This window comes from Pinus tabuliformis, chromosome 3_2 (genome assembly GCF_031772625.1).
Source record: "Pinus tabuliformis cultivar Carrire ecotype Pingquan chromosome 3_2, CPIR1, whole genome shotgun sequence".
NCBI lineage: Eukaryota > Viridiplantae > Streptophyta > Pinopsida > Pinales > Pinaceae > Pinus > Pinus tabuliformis.
The window spans coordinates 755617580-755634968 of record NC_142302.1 but is presented as its reverse complement, the minus strand read 5'-3'; positions in this window follow the sequence as shown (position 1 = coordinate 755634968).

Here is a 17389-nt window from a genome sequence, read left to right as displayed (position 1 = left end):
CAACACTTAATTGCAATACATTGATAAAATCACTACGCTGCGTAACAATGGAGGTGTGCAACTTGCCAACGTACGATGGATTGACTGAGGTAGAAATATTCTTGGACAAATTTGAAAGCGCCGTACCAATGCCGCAGTGGTTTGAGGCACTGAAATGGGCACTGCGCACTACACCCGCAAGGTGGTGGGGTACCCATCAAGGCAGTTTTGAGAGCTGGTGCGAATGCCGAAGGATGATAAGCCTATGCTTTGGGAAGCCACAGTTGTGAATAAAATACCAATATGAAATCGGGATGATCTGTGCTCCCACCTCGCGAAGTGGACGAAAGCCTATGGAGACGAGCCATAACCAGAATGGGTGCATTTGTTCTATCACACTCTGGATGTCATACCTATGAACTGGTACATGGAAATAGAGCTCCGCCATGGTACGAGCGAGTGGGATATCTTGCGCGAAGGGTTTCTGCTTACTTTTTCATTTGAAGACTGCTGTTGGGATACTGTTGATGATGCGCTACAAGCAGTAAAGGCAGCTATTTTCAAAGTACCCCAGGAGGCTATAGAAGCAATTCAGCCGGAGTGGGCAACGTAATTGAGCTGCGCACTGGAATGTTACAATGTGAACGTTGAGGAGGATGAAGAGGACCCCCGAAATATTAGTATTCCAGAAACAGAAGGGTATCGTGAAGTACAAGGTCCCTCAATTGAAGACCCTGACATTACTGTGCCACTCAAAACGAAGTAGGTAAATATTGGAACAGAGGAGGATCCCAAGTATGCGAAGCTTGGAGACTATTGGGACAATGCCACGGTAGATAAAGTCACAGATTTACTCTGCAAATACTAGGACCTGTTCCCAACCAAGATCATGGAGCTAAAAGGGATTATTGGTGACTTAGGAATGATGAGGATCAACCTAAAGCCCGACGCAAAGCCAGTCAAGCAATGGCCTTATCGTTTGAATCCCAAATACAAAGAAAAGGTCCGCACGGAATTGGATAAAATGCTCGCAGCCAGAATTTTTGAGCCTGTGGAAGAATCTGATTGGGTGAGCCCTATGGTAGTACAAGAGAAGAAGCAAAAGGGAGAGATATGAATATGTGTGGACCTTAGGAAGCTGAACGATGCCTATGTACATGGTCTGTTCCCAACACCATTTACAGACGAAGTGCTAGAAAACGTTGGTGGGCAGGAAGCGTTCTCATTTACGGATGGGTTATCAGGGTACCACCAAATTAAGATCATGCCAGAAGATAGGAGAAAAATGACCTTCGCGACAAAGTGGGGCTATTTCCAGTACATGGTTATGCCGTTTGGATTGAAAAATGCATCGGCCATATTCTCGCGCATTGTTGTAGCCACATTTAAAGCATACATCCACAAGTTTTTGGAGGTATACTTGGATGAATAGATTGTTTTTGGGTTAGTAAAACACCATGTGGCAAGCCTACGCTTGATGTTGGATACTTGCCGATGGCACCAGATCGCGCTTAACCTTAAAAAGTGCACTTTCCTTGTTCCCTTTGGAAACCTGTTGGGCCATGTAGTCTGCAAGCAAGGGCTGATGGTGGATCCTGCGAAGATTGCATAATCTGGAAGCACCGCGTAGTGTTAAACAACTGCGCGTCACCCTGGGGCACATAGGGTACTACAGGAAGTTTATCAAAAGTTATGCTCAAATTACCGTGCCAATGGAAAAACTCTTAAAAAAGGAGGCTACATATTGTTGGAATGATGATTGTATGAAAAGCCTGGATGTTCTCAAGGAAAAGTTAGCGTCTGTGCCAATTCTGGTTTTTCCAAAATGGGATGAAGAGTTTCACGTTCACATTGATGCATCATGTGTCACACTGGGCATAGTACTTACTCAAGAGGGAGGTGAGGGCTTGGATCACCCTATTGCATTTGCAAGTTGTAGATTATCCAAAGCTGAAAAGAACTATTCAATGACCGAGCGTGAGGGATTAGCGATGGTGTACGTGCTTCAGATGTATAGACATTATTTGCTTGGGGGACACTTTAAAATGTATACCGATCATTCTACGTTGAAATACCTGGTCAATAATCCTATGTTGGGGGGGCGCATCTGTAGATGGCTCTTATTGTTCCAGGAATATGATTTTGAGGTTGTAGTAAAACCTGGACGTCTCAACGCAGGACCAGATCACTTATCACGCATTGAGACAGACGAGGAACCTACTAATTTGGAGGATGGACTACCAGATGCTCAGTTTTTTGCAGTACGCGTTACAGATGGGCACTTCGAGGATATCATCCACTTTCTAACAACAGGGACTGCGCCAGAGGAATACTCCGTCCAGCAGAAGAAGGAGTTGGTGGTGCGTGTGGATGATTTTTCCGTCATTGTGGGACACCTATATAAAATGGGAACTGATGAAATATTGAGATGATATGTACTTGAATTTGAGCGCGGTCAAATCCTCATGGAGGCACATGGGGGCGCTGCAGGAGGACATTATGCAGGGCGTGCGACCACGCAGAAGATAATGCGCGCAAGGTTATGGTGGCCAACTTTGCACCAGGATTCCAAAGAATATTGTAAAGCCTGCGATGTATGCCAAAGGACTGGGAAACCATCACAAAGGGATGAAATGGTACTAAATCCACAGATGACACTGCAACCATTCGAGAAATGGGTAGTCGATTTTGTGGGACCGATCAAACCTTAGGGAAAGACGGACGCGTGATATATCATCACTGCAACAGAATATATAACGCGATGGGCAGAGGCACAACCTGTGAAAGACTGCACGATTGCTACAGCTACAAAGTTTTTGTTCGAAAACATATTAACCCATTTTGGCTATCCGAAGATCTTAATGAGTGATCGCGGAACACATTTTTTGAATGAAACCATTAGCGCGCTCACGGAAGAGTTCCAGATATACTATCAGAAGAGTATGCCATACCACCCGCAAGCCAATGGGACTGTGGAAGCTTTCAACAAGATATTGGAGACTGCGCTGACTAAAGTATGCAATGCGCAATGCAACGATTGGGACTTGTGCGTACCTGCATTTTTGTGGGCATATTCGACCGCGTGTAAGAAACTAACAGGACAGACACTGTTCCGATTAGTTTATGGGGTCGAAGCTGTTATGCCAATGGAATATATTGTACTGAGCCTGTACATTACAATGCTCACTGATATGGCAGACCGCGAAGCATTGGAAGAAATATTAGCGCAATTAGAAGAACTGGAGGAAGAACGATTCCTAGCTAGATTTCATCAGTAGGTACAGAAACAACATGAAAAAGCATGGCACAATCGCCATATCAAGCTGCGAACCTTCAAAGTAAATGACTTGGTACTACTGTATGATAGCAAGGTTGAAAAGTTTCTAGGAAAATTCAGGATTCATTGGTTGGGGCCATATGTAGTTAAGGAAATCACGGATGGAGGCGCGATCCAATTAGTTAAGCTGAACAGCGACCCTTTCCCTGGTAAAGTAAATGGCAGCCGCTTAAAGCTTTACATGGGGGGATCTGCTACCTGACTCAAGGGTAGCGGTACGGTCATCGCGCTACGAGGAGCCAGACAGCAGCACAAGACTAAAGCCACATGCCGGTATAAAGGAAGGAAAGCATTTCAGGTACAGAGGGAACAGAAAAGTGTGACTACTACAGCTATGGCGAAACAAGGGAAACATTGCACTGCGGACCTCCGAGAAGCACAGAATTTGTTGGATACACTCTGCGTGATGATTGTTGCACCTACCGAGTGACTCGAGGGTGAGTCATGATGTTTGTGTTGGGGGCCTGTTGGGCATCGGATCCCTCACGCAATAGTTTTGGGGCTTAAATCCTGAGTTTTTGGGTCAAATTGTATTGTAAAGACTCAGTGAAGTGCGGGGAGTGCGAAGTGTAAAGACAAGTCAAAGGGTTGTCTGCCCTAAAATAATGTAATTTAATGTAAAGTGTGTCGGCCTACCCATGGTCCGCGAACCATGGGAGTGTATAAATAGAGCAAGGCTCTAAGTAGTAAAAGTAGTTTGAGGAGGGAAAATAAGTCTTTGTCAAGGATGAGATAACTCTGAGTCTATAAGTCCGAGTCCTGGGTCGTAGGAGTAGATAGAGGCTCTGCAGCTGAGTGTGCATAGGCCTAGTAGAGTCCGCAGCTATGTGCGCGGACCCCTGCAGCTGAGTGCACAGGGTAGGAGTTGGGATTATAACTGGAGAAGTAATAATAAAGATAAGTTGATTCTAAAATATCGTGTATTTGTACATTTCTTTACAGTTTTTGGTTGCTCATACTTGCTATGAATGTTGAATGGTGAATAAGAATATTGGGACTACATAATTAAATTAAGAGCTATAATACTAAGCATAGTAAGAGTAAAGTATCTTCGTGCTCTTCATTTAGCCGTGCAAAGGTAGTTGCCTAGGATAGACAACTGCATGGAAGCAGCGGAGCACATAGATTCGAACCGCGAACTTTCCAAGACTCATCAAGACATCCCAAGGGTACAGAAACCTGGTTCCAGCACCCTCCCATACTACCTCGGGTGAGACCTCGGTCCACTCACCACGGACTGTTGTCGAAAGGGCCGGTAGTTTCGGGATTTTTTTGGCTAATTCACTACTAAACCTGGGTCAAGCCCCATCAACCCAACAATCACACCACATCTCCGCTATACTCTCCATACTCTGTACCTAAACGGTCCTCAATAACTCCATCTTTAACGGTCAAAAATATGATGTAACTAACGTATCCACGTCTCTCCAAACCCTCACCATCTACTTGTTCACGCAAAGCCGTAGTTTTTACCATACTCACAGTCAGTTCATTTCATAGACAAGGAGAATAGTTCTGAAGGTTAAGAATTTTGCGAAACAGTAGTCATGGGACTCATTGTCAGGACAAAGCCAATAGGAAAAAAATATATGGAGGGACACCCACAACTCAAGGAGATGCTATGGATGGCTGGATGGCTCAATTTCATTGAAACATTTGATGGCTTCCACAATGAGATCACAAAATCCTTTGCTACATCATTTGATGGTATAGAAGTGGAAATTAGGGATATTAATTTTACAGTCACAAAATCCTTCATAGCAGAGGCTATAGAACTACCAATACATGGTGAGAGATGGTTCAAAAATAAATAATTTCACAATGAATCATAGAAATTAATCCTTAGGAACCCAGGTATGGATGTCTCTATGTTTAGAAAAGGAATTCCTATTACAGCTCTTAAAAGTAAATGGGGAAATATGTTGTTGATATTACAAAAATTTATCACCTGTGAGGGAGATTCGGGTGCATGTATGTCTACCATATACGATTGTTGATGAATTTTCTAAAAAATGGAGAAATCAATCTTCCTTTCTTCCTACTAAACAGTTTAAGAAGGATGGCTTCAAATGTACAGAAGAAAATAGAATCCCTGGAGACAACCATGTACCATCATGGGTTGGTCAAAATACTAATTGAGTTTCATTTGAAAAACATAGGAGATACCTGGGAAATTTTTTTGATAAGAAACCATTTCCAAGAGGCACCAGAATCTCCTGAAGAAGATAATATTAGAAAGAGTAGGAGAAAGAAGACTAATCTAACCATTCAAAGCAACCCTGAGCCCTCAGTACAGAAAATTTTTGAAGAACCAATCTCTGAAAAATTGATAGAGAGCAGGGAGAAAATCAAGCAGAAGAGGAAGATGAAAAAAGAAACTGGTGGAATTACTAGGAACAAACCTGAATCTTTATTGCAACAAGATGATGAACAATTAATCTCTGAAAAATTGACAGAGATTAAGAAACAAATCAAGAAGAAAGGAAAAGCAGGGAAAGAGAAAGAGGGTACAAGAAAGGAAAACATAAGCCCTCTCCAACTTAGAAGGATCTCTAGACTCCGAGGTAAGGTAAAGAAGATATCATCAAAAGGAACGAAGTTCATAAATTTGGAAGAAGAAACCCCAACACAATCTCCTGATAATATTTCATTTACAGTACACAATCCTCAAAGTTCTCCTAAACAGTACTTCGAAGGTAGCCCCAGCAAAAGATCTCTAGGCATAGACCCAATGCATCAACAAATTTATGATTATATAGAATCACTGAAGAAGAAAAGTGCCTGAATGGATACAGAATCCTCAGCCAATCTAGAACTCCTTGTCAGTCCACAAGAATCTCTCGCTGACTCTCTCAAACAGGAAATCTATGAGTTAGAGATATTGAACATGCATATCAAGAAAGAAAATGAAACCTTGAGGGAACAAAGTAAACTGGATAAAGCCATTCATGATAATACTATACTGCACCTAGGGCTGTGGTACAAGAAGAATAGGAAGTTGAAAAGGAAGAATAGAAACTTAAACAGAACAATCATCAACCTTAAATACAAACTTCTCATGAAGAAACCCAGAATGGTAGTCACTTCAAAGAGGAATAAGAGAAGAAGATTGGATGTACTAATAGAGGTGACTGAGCAGATGCAATAAGAAGAAGAATTTACATTTTTGACAAAATTGCATGGGGACATGCAATGATTTTGCAGTGGGGGTATGTTGAACCTCATAATTTCCTTCTCCTTGACAACTTTTCTCACTTCTTTCCCTTGCTATTCCATAAGAATACATGTCCTCATCAATGATAAATGATAGATTTTTCCTTAAAGGGGACATTAAATGATTAACATGTTATGCTTTTATGTTTTTTCTATTTGAATAAGTTTTTGCAAATTAGCTACAGAACGTAGCCTATTTTGCATCTAACTATGTGTTTTCTAGCTACTTTCATGGTTTGGCAGGTTCCAGGTGTCAAACGAAGAAACCGATCACATGGGCATCTCTGGAATCATCTCGACATGGATCCTATCCTAGATATCCAACGTAGATCAACAAAAAATCTAGCTCAAGACCACAGTCAAAGGAGGAGTCAAATGAAGAAACCTGAGAGCAATAGGACTCTTTGTCCACTCTTCATGGTTAATTAATAAAACCTGACAGTTTTGTTGCAACAATAACTCGAACTAGCCACCAGTGATAACAGTTTCATGTAACCATCTTGCTTGACTTAAAGTCACATGTTGCTGATCAACCACTTAGGCAGAACTGTTGTAAACGTGTAGACCACCTGTAGCTAAATTCTCTCAAAAGATAGTTAGGAATGTTTCTTCAAATATTAGTTGTACAAAACTAAGAAAGGGTTCGAATTTTTGGGTGTATTAAGCTCAGAATTACATCTCTGTAATTTTGGAACTTGTTTTCATGTTAATAATATGAAGTCGTGTTTGACCAAGTAATCATTTGAAAGAGTATCTTCAGCTGATTAGCATCTCAACTCAGTCAGTTGCATAGGGCCCCTGCACTGAAGGAGGTTTTTTTTCCTTTTATTTGTTTACTATTCAGTTTAGTTTCATTATTTACTTTTAGCAGTATCTGTAGCATAGGTTGATTCCCTGTAGTTTGTTTTCTTTTAGTTCTGATTAAAAGCACAATGTTAGAATTCGATGGTGTAGTCTTGTTTCTTCAATCTATTTCATAAAGGAAACAGCTTTGTTTTTCAACAGGGTAAGGTTGAAAGGTAATAAGGATGCATTGTTGATTAGTTTACTTACTGTTTTGTTTCCTCTGTTATTTATTTCCTAGTTCATATTGCCAATGCACTGTGTGAATAAATGTTTTTGGTCACCATTTCAAGCTGATATCCATCCTAAACTAAATGGTTAAACATTCGCTTCACATGAGGATTGAAATCAATTAGTTACTCTCTGCATATTTGATTTAGCTCTTTGGACTGTAAAGTACAGTAAGTTGCTTATATGCAATATCAAGAAAGTTATCTTTCAAAATTGAAGACTTGGGCAACTAAAGTGCTTTAGTCAGTTTCATTCTCTGTAATTATCTCGATTTGCCTTACAAATTTCACCTTTTAATTCTTAACTTAAGATCAACGACAAAATCAAATAGACACTCTATTTTTTTTCCTTCTCTTAACTTAGATTTTGATTAGTTTTAAGCTCTTGGTTCACTCTTAGGAAACTTAGGCTCAATTTCTCACAAGATTTAGACTGTACATCATTAGGAATCAAAGAACAGAAAACCCCCAAGAAAAACAATATAAAAATAAAAAACAACAAAGTAAGAAGGGTTAACTAAGCACATATAGTGCACTACACTTTATCAGCTTACAAGCCTCGGTTGATAATTCATGCAAACAATTTAGGAAACTAAATTGACTAAACAGCTTCCTCACTAGCTTGAGTGAAAGATGTAGTCCCTACCATTATCTTGATTGGTTAGCACACATACCAAACCAATTCAACTGAGTTGTTTCGATTGGGGATGAGGGGTATATTGATGCACAAGTAATATAATTGTCAAAGTTTTATTTTCATCTCTGGTGTTGCTCTACTACCACTATGCCTAGACACTACCCCGGCAGAGTCACACAGGAACACAAGCATCGCTCTACTACTAGTGAGCCTCGTCAGTACCCCGATGGAGTTACTTACATCACCTCTCTACGCAGGAATTTTTTCTCTTCTTTCGCCTTATTTATTTTTTCATTTTTCAAAGGACTGTGCATAGGCACTTATTCATTTCATGAGGCGGAAGAGGGATGCCAACTTATTGAGAGAAGAAGAGGTTTTCCCTTCAAAGAATTATGTTATATATACCTATGACACACTTGTGAAGGTTTTCCCCCTCACCTTACTCTACTTGAATGAGCTGACAAGGGTTAACCCAAAGAAACCAATTGGAGTAGGCGGTACTATTTAAAAGTGCAAGTGTTGTGTTTTTCACCAAGACTCACTCTGAACATAATGTATTTTCCATCAGGGTATCATCGACTGAAGACAACAAGCTCTTTATAAAGAAAGCAGAAAATAGATAACCAAGTTTTGATATCTGTACAAGCCCTCTTATATTTGCTTGACTTGTCTCAAGAGCCAAACACGGTTTCATGTGAAGCTAACCTATTGGTGCAAACAAGAAAACAAACAATAAAGAAAGGGTAGACATAAAGTGAAAGAAAAACAAGCACGGAAAGAAAAACATGAAAGAAAAATAAAGCAAACAAGAAAGAAAAGAAAAGAAATAAAGCAAACACTAATCCTACTGCTACGCTAAACAATGCATGGGCCCACTCATGTAAAATGATATTTTCAGTGTAGCCATCGGTGCATTGGTTGACCCATGTTGGTGAAGGCATGGTAAACAAGAAATATAAGCATGTAAACCAGCAAACAAAAAATATAAGACAGTGCATACCAACACCCTCGAAGTTTAAAATCATCCACAAAAAAGAAAAGAGTAAATGTGCAAGACAAACCTTCTACGGGCGTACCATGGTGATGCAACACATTATGCACAGATGATGAGCATGTACACTCTTTTGACCGTGACAAATGAGCAAACATGGAAAAGAAAGAAAACTTTCGCTTAGCAAGAGTGCTCATTGTGTATGATTCCTCCAATGCATGGATGATAGGATCGTGTGATTCTGGTGGAGAGAGTTAAATATATGAACTAGATTGATCTTCAATGCAAACGGAAGAGTGATGAGGAGCCTGGGGTGTTTCAAAAAATTTTTGATCGGGAGTGGAACTGACCTCAGGACAGCGAGGGCCTAACATAACCATCAACGCAAGTTGAAGTCCCTTGATAGCTATAGGGGTTTCCACTTCATCAACAGGTAGACAATCAAAGACCAGTGGCTTAGAAAGATTGAAAACGAGTGAATCAACATCATGATCGAATGAAGAAGTAGAGATATCATGACAACCACGATCATAAAATTTGAGTTGTTCATCAACATCCTCATGATCTAACGAATCATGCAGAAGGGTTGATGAGATGTAAGGATGTTCACCCTCTGCGTCTCCGGAAATGACAGATGAAAGATTGAATATATTTTCCAAGAAAGATTTTTCCTCTCTACAATGCAATGACAGACTTACATATGGTACGTCGTGTGAATGATTGGAAGTAGAAACATCTGGTGATGAGTTTTCACAAGGAAAATCAAAAGTGGCAAAATCACAAGAGGTGTCAGGATAGAGGATGAGGTGCGGATGGAAGGAAGTCATCCTTCACCGCAGGTTCTTCTTCAAATTCCCACACACACTCATCATGAATGACAACACAAGTTGGTTGCACAACATCAACTTCGTTGACAGCTTGATCCTCGTGAACACAAGATGTGGAGTTCAGAACAAGAGAACACAACTCAGTACAATCCATAGGATCAATGGAACCAGAAGAGGGAGGTTGAGAAGACAAGACAACATGACAACCAATGGGCTTACAAACCAAATCCACATAGATATCGAGAGCAGGTGGGGTGGAAGGATATGTTATTTCAACAGATGTGTGTGCACCTTCTACCACCTCGCATTGCGGAGCTAGAGCTGCTTGATCAGAAGAGGATGGACAGTCACTTGTGACAACAACCTTCTCCATCTTAGATTTGTAAGCTCTAACACCGAGGTATGCTGGGAGGGGCTCAAATGATTCTAAGATATGCAGATTCTCAGATATGTGAAGAATATATTGAAATATTTCATTGAGAAATTACTAATCAGTTCCATCTTCAAGAATTTGAAATGAAAGATTACGAAAGCTTTTGTGAAATTTCTCAATGGATTCATCAAGTGCTTTCCATAATTCCAATTTTTTTTTATTGAGTGCTTTATGGTTATAATGATGGAAAACACATGCCAACTCTTCAATCAAATGATTAAAAGAGTGAATAGATGATGTGGGAAATGTGACACACCATTGTAGTGCATTCCCTCAAAGAGTGAATGCGAACAACGAGTAGGAAATATAATCCTCATGGATTTCATGCCTTACATAGAAGGCTATGAAGGCAGCTCTGTGTCTAAGCCAGGCTGCTCCGCCTTCACCATCGTATGTGTTACGTGACAAGTCATTCTGGAGATCCTTCGATACTTCAAAATCATTTCCATAAGAAATACATCTCGGAGGATTAATTGTATCATAAGTCATGAAAGATGTGCAAAGATTCAAAATACACTTTGAGGACTCAGTTTGTCATCTAGCCCTCCTTATAGCGCCAGAAATATTGACGGTATTGGACCCACCAACCTGTCAGGGGATGTCCCCAGTAAGAAGTCCCAACTAGACCTCAAACCATTTGGAGTAAGAGTCCTAGAAGTGTGTAGTACAGTAGTACCTTGACTGCAGTAGCACGTAGAGGTAAGAAAGATATAATTGTCGGAAGCAAGTGTGTGACCTTGTGGTGAGTCCAGAGAGATGCATGGGGAGGTTCTAACACATGAATAGGAAAAGGAAGTGTGTCCCTTAGAAGCTTGTAATAGTACGCAAGCTGAAAGGAACACACGAGCATAACGACATCACAGGTTGGAAGCGGAATAGTCCACAATCTAGGGTGACAGATTAAGCTAACAACATGATTACAACAAGATTCATACAATCATATACAAAGTAGTTCATACATGAATGTGTAAGTCTAATAGCATACATTTCTAAAGAAACCAGAATAGTCCAACTACAATAACAACATATGCATGAAAACGTGTTGGCTCTGATATATTATATATAAAGTGAAAGTTCCATCCAAACATACAACCATGAAAACCACTAGCCCCAATAGTGGAACGTTATAGTCAACATTGTCTGCTCCTCCAAAGAGATATACTCGCTCTGCACTGTGAAGAAGCCAATGCTTGTCACATACTCTCCAAGTGCTCTCTAAGCAATGCCTAGAAAAATCTTGGCTCCCAAAAGCTTGTTCTATGAGATATGAGGTTCTATATATAGAAAAGGGTGGGGAGACCCTTGACATTCCCCTTTGTGACTCTTAGACTACCCTCATGACTCCTCAACTTCATTACATATAACTCTTTACATTACATATGACTGTTTACATTCCACTAATGATACTTGGAATTTCACTTTACATTACATTTGATTAAAACAGATATGGCTTATAGTAGTGAGGTTGTCGAGACAACTCATAACACAAATTGACATGACACTGTTGACATGTACTAGATGACTATGGTGTCCATGTCAAGTTGTTGCACTAGTAAATGATGGATGTGTCCTTGGATGTACTTTGTCTTCACCTCCATATAGCTTGGTGTTGCAGGGTCTTCATTGGTATTGGTCTTTGCAAGATGTTTCCATGCATGTGTTTCTTTTACTTGCTACTTGATGTGCTTCGTTCGTTCATCCAGTTGAAAGTACGTCTTCTATCATGTGCACTCCTTCTTCATCCCATTTGTCATCTTGCCATGATCCATCAGTGTACCTGTTCCTGCGATTCACTCATGATGGGATGACATCAAATCCAAAACCCCCTAGTCTAGCATGATACATTGTTCTCGTGTTCCGAGTGATAGGGAGGGAGGGAAACTCACTGAGAGAGCATAGAACGCAGCTTAGGCTGGAATGAGGCATTCCAAGAGGACAGCCTGCACTACCGGGAAAACTACGTAATGATCACTGGGAGGCATAATTTTTCAGTGAAAGTCACCGATGGCAACTACAAGATGGGACCTTGAGGGGGTGAGTTTCTACACGGTTGTCAGAGGGAGGGTAGAGCAGGGTTGCAAAGCGACTACTGGGTAGTTCTGTGTAGTTTCCAAAGGGAAGATAGAACAAGGCTACAAACAGACTTGCTAAGAATAGCTGCAAAAATTCTAGGAACAGTACACGACATGAAACAAGGGAACTGCTAGACATGTGTGTGCAATTTTTTGAGGTAGTGGAGAGAAAGGAAGCAAGAATCAGTTGGGAAGTTCTGTGTAGATTCTAAGAACAGTATAGGAGAGGGAAGTAGACGACCAGTTAAGCATGTCTGCATAGTTTTAGGAAACAATGTAGATCTAGGTTTCAGAGCAGTGTAGGCTTCTGGTAGGCAAGAGGGAGGCTTGATGATAGTGTTTGAGAAATGCACAGTTCAGTTTGGTCATGGAGGCAATTTATGCGTAGTTCTGGGAGGAAAACATGCTTCTCACTTCTAGGATTGCACAATGCAGTTGGTCCAGGGGAAAACCTCAAGAATTGTGCAGTTCCAGATAGTATAGCAGCACCACTGAGGGTTGAGACTACATAGGTTAGCTCAATCGACATCTAGGGAAGTGAAGTTGTTCCATCGAGAGATTTTCAGGAAAATGGCTAAGTGTGAGAGGCAAGTGAACTTGTGATGACTTGACATTGTGTTGACACACTTAGCATACTTTGACAACATGACGACACTAACTACCGAGACAACATAGCAAAGCATGAACCTCTGTGGGACTATCTAAAGTTGAAACAAACAAGTGTGACACTTGGGATAGACCTTCGAACGACCATGACGACACTTACGCAACAGTGCTTTTGAGTTTGTGTGTGAGTGTCGTGGGTGTTCACATAGCTACTACAACCCAAACACACAAAGATAAACCTTTGAAATCACCAAAACTAGATCACAAGCATGAAAAAGTAATCAGCATGCCAAAGGACGATCGATGGTCAAACAAGCGAAAGGAAGCAAGACACGTAGAGGAAACACATGGAATGAATTTTAGTTCTTGAAAAAATGCATGTTATTGAAGACATAATGATATGAAACTAATCAACAATACTTCAAGCTACACTAAGATATGTAATTCAGAAATATGTACTCTACTTACCATACTTACCCTCCAAATGGTTATGCATCGAAACAGTTTGCATGCAGTCCTGATATTTTGTCATAACTCAGTTTCTTGGTCTTTCTCCTCCACTCCTTGAGAGTCATCTAGAATGTCATATTTCCTTGTGGTTGCTAAGAGATAGATCTGCACATTTTCAGCGGGAAGCGACTATCGTCAGGATGAGGCCATGGGAGGCCCATCTGTGCAGTATCTGAATGCAAGGCAGACCAGACAGATAGGACAACACTGCACAATTTTGAGATGTAATACACGGCTATAGGATGGGGTCCTAGGAGGAAAACTCTGCATAGTGTCTGAATGTAAGATAGACTGGGCATCTGAGGGATAATACTGCGCAGATTCTAGAGATAGTGGGTTCCGGCTGAGGGAAGGACACTGGAGGAAACCACTGCGCAATTTTGGATGCCAATGGAGGCTCAGATTACTACGCATTATGTAGTTCCAGTAGGTAAGGTAAAAGTCTTGAGGGTTGTAGAAGCAAGCTATGAAGTTATGGAAAGTTGGATGAGGCTAGGTTGCTCAGGAAACTGGCTAAATGTGATATTAGTTAAACTAGTGTAAAATGTGATAGAAATTAACTATGATCACACACTTGAACACTTAGCGATAAAACATAGTCCATCCAGAACATATAAGACATACTATGCTTGATGCAACAAACTTCATGACAAAAGTTCATGAAGTGAGTGCGAAACATGTCTATGTAATGAGAATAACTCATACGCACAATATTTCCCTTTGAAGCAAAACAAATTCCCTTTGCATGACAAACGATAATCCCCATGCCCAAATATGACACATGCTGCATAAATATGAGAATGTGAACAACTCTTAAGATCAAGGAGGGGGGCTTGAGATCATCAACTTACCAGTAAGTGACCAAGTAATGATCGATCACATGATCCATGGTAGGCTCTGAAATTTGCATGCAAGCCAAAATTTTGAAGGGTGGTTGTAGCCGCTACAACAAACTCGTTCCTCTAGGAGGAGTTTTCTTTAAGCTCTTTTTAGAATCCTTAAAATAGAAAATATTGTTGTGTGAGCTTGTCACCTTCACGCTCATTCAAGTACTTGAAGTATATTCTACCTAGTATAAGTTTAACCCTGTTATGGATCATGATAGACTAGTTATGAAAAGGAATACTCTAGTCTACTATGGCTAGAAGGTTCTCCCTTGTATGCTTTTATCTCTTTTTCGTGCTTGGGGGACTAAATTTATGAAAAAGGAACCTTAAAAAGAGAAAGGGAAGGGAACATCATTTTTCATTAGTCAACATAAGGAAGTGGAAATTGCATCGCCCTTGAACATGACACCCGTCTACTTCATTATCTTACAGTTTAAGTTTACATGCCTAGCAGCCATATCACACATATGATTTTGTCTATTCCTCCAGTTGTTACTCTTCCAATCATATGGAGTATGCTTCAATGCTTTGTACATCATTGCACGATATCACATGATGCTCATTAGTCATGTTGCCAAGTCACTCGTGTTTCATGCACTATGTGTTCAAGAGAAGTCTCAGCCTGTGTTGGCCATCTACAATATCCTAGAGACATTTTCAAGTCCGTCATCCCTTAGCTAGTTTTAATTCATCATCTCATGACTTCATAAATACATCAAATCATCCTGGTCTATTATGTGTCGATTGATGAGGGATACAGTAATGCCCTCCTTCAACGGATCTTCTCCCATCGACTTCATCTCATTATCTAGGAGCTTTATCTAGGAACTAGTAGTACCTTGGAGCTTACAGACCTCAATGGCATGATTCCTCTCGATTAATAATGGGTTTACATCATTGGCTCCTAATTGTTCGAGTTCGCTAGTGTTCGACGTTAGCTCATTTATCCACACTTATTGGATTGTACTAGTTACCTTGAAGTTCATTTTCCTCATTGGTGGATTCCCTCACGTCTCTTAATGGTTGACTTCACTGGTGGTAATCAGTTATTTTCTACCATGCTCAACCTTAGCACATCTATTCACATGTTGTAGATTCGTACCATTGGGCTTATGTCAAAGACCCTCGGTTAGGGACATCTCACTCTTAAACCAAGTTGTGTTTGAGTTATGTATCATTTATGTACTTCGAGGGCTATTTTTGGGAAACTCTTGTTTGTTATGTGTCCATATTCCTATTGATATATACTGTGACATAGATCCACATTGTATTTTCTAGTGGCTATGCTCTATTTGATGAGCCACATGGATCCATTATATATTCTTTATGGCCATGTTTAACATTTCATTACATGGATCTGCACTATATGTTTTGGTGGCCATGTTTAGCATATCTTTATGAATGAGCATGGGTATGCCCACCTCGCGGATGTTATCAATAGATTTGAGACTTCATCATTTGAGTTACTTTGATCCAACTTTGTAGTCTTGGATCCTTCCTCTCATTTTGAGATTTGAGTATTGTTGTAATGCATTCCAGCCATCAATTTCTCTTCTAGCCTCATGCATTAGGGGACATCTGTTGGAATCCTATTCTTCACACCATTATAGTGAGAGAAACCCAATATCAACTTACCTCAAGTTTTTTATTAAAATGCATCCCTTTTCACCTTTTTTTTTTACTTATGTGAGATTGAGTTATTTCTCATAATTAATTTTCCAAAATATTATAATTTTGAGATAACAACTATTTCATAATTGAGATAATTGAGAAAACTCTCATAATTGTAAAAAATGTTTCTAGAGTTTTGCATTCTCAAAGATATCAGCTTGACCCACTTGTGTATGAGTTGGATAGGGGTCCATTATTGTAGAATTTTCCTAACTTCTTAAGCCACTAGTTGTATTGGGAGAGGAGACCATGCTATAACATTGAGAAGAGGATATCCTTTGCTGGAAGATGTACATTAATTATATCATTTGATTCATGATTAATGAAATTATAGGTTCCCTTTCCTATAAATCTATGCTTATTGTTGATTATACATGCTAATTCTTATTTGAGCTAACGATCTTCTACGGACAGCTATTTTTGGTCCCTATTTGGTGGTGCATGTGTGCAGGTAGTAGATCTATTACAGGAACCAAGATCTCTTAGTTGGAGAATAGAGTTTCTGCATCGAACCCAACACCCTTCACCAATCTGCGAGGGTTGTAGGTGTGAGCTCAAACCCTTAGTGTATGGGCTACATGCATGATTGACTACTTGAGCATATAGATTTGGATATATATATATATATATATATATATATATATATATATATATATATATATATATATATATATATATATATATATATATAGATATATATATATGTAGTCGAATTGGTCATTTAGTTTCCTATCTGGTAACCTTGATAGGACCATAGGGTTACAGAGCAATGGCTCCTTGTGCATGAATTTTTCCACAACCCATAGGTAGTTCTTTTGGAGTTTCAGTTGCATTAAATAATTTTGTAATTTTTCAAGTTTGTCTTCAACTTTATTGCCAGAAAATGAGATAATCGACTAACCTTCATCATCCTGCTCGATATGCTGAGCCAATTTAAGTGCTTCTTCACATGTGGTGACTTTTTTCATTCTAAGCAGACCACGAATATTCTGGAGTAAACCAGCCACATGTCATTATACTAAGAGATGTATGTCAATGGTATATGGAATCTAGCTTAATAAGTATTTAGATCATTTTTCATATTTGCGTACTGATTCATTTGGTATTTGCTTAATTTCCTTTAGTTTATGATTTTCCAAATGCTTAACATATT